The sequence below is a fragment of the Sinocyclocheilus anshuiensis genome, unplaced genomic scaffold (genome assembly GCF_001515605.1).
Source record: "Sinocyclocheilus anshuiensis isolate Anshui unplaced genomic scaffold, SAMN03320099.WGS_v1.1 scaffold986, whole genome shotgun sequence".
NCBI lineage: Eukaryota > Metazoa > Chordata > Actinopteri > Cypriniformes > Cyprinidae > Sinocyclocheilus > Sinocyclocheilus anshuiensis.
In genome coordinates this window covers 2,618-3,388 of record NW_015537975.1, presented here as the reverse complement: position 1 = coordinate 3,388, position 771 = coordinate 2,618, and positions in this window count along the sequence as shown.

Genomic DNA, 771 nt, shown 5'->3' with positions numbered 1-771 from the left:
ATGGGGATGGTTTGCAGAAGGACAGTTGTCACGACAGACGCCTCCAACTCAGGTTGGGGGGCGCTGTGCGAGGGCATACCGACCTTCGGCCACTGGTCGAAGGCGGAAAAAGGCTTCCACATCAACTGCCTGGAAATGCTAGCAGTATGTCGAGCCTGTCAGTTATTCCTGCCAGTCCTAAACGGACAGGTCCGTGGTGTCCTACATAAATCGCCGGGGAGGCCTCTCCTCGAAGCGCCTCTTCACTCTGGTAGAGCGCCTCCTGGAATGGGCTCAACTCAACCTACGCTCGCTGAGAGCAGCACATATACCGGGCAAATTGAACCAAGAAGCGGACATGTTATCAAGGAGCAATGTCCCCTCAGGGGAGTGGACGCTCCATCCGCAGACGGTTCAGAGGATCTGGGAGATCTTCAGCGAAGCCGAGGTGGACCTCTTCGCCTCAGAAGACAACTCTCACTGCCCAATCTATTTCTCAAAGACCAGGGATGCGTTGGCCCACGATTGGCCCAACCTCCTTCTCTATGCTTTTCCCCTGATCGCTCTGATCCCACAGGTAATCAGGCGAGGGAGGGAACAAGAACACAGGGTTCTCATGGTGGCCCCCCTTTGGATGAACCAGCTGTGGCTATCAGAGCTGACTCAGGCGGCCCCTTCGGCCCCTTGGCCTGTTCCACTGAGACGGGATCTCCTCTCTCAAGCGAACGGGACATTATGGCCCGACCTGCCCGACCTATGGGCCCTGCACCTCTGGCCGCTCAACGGGAGCCT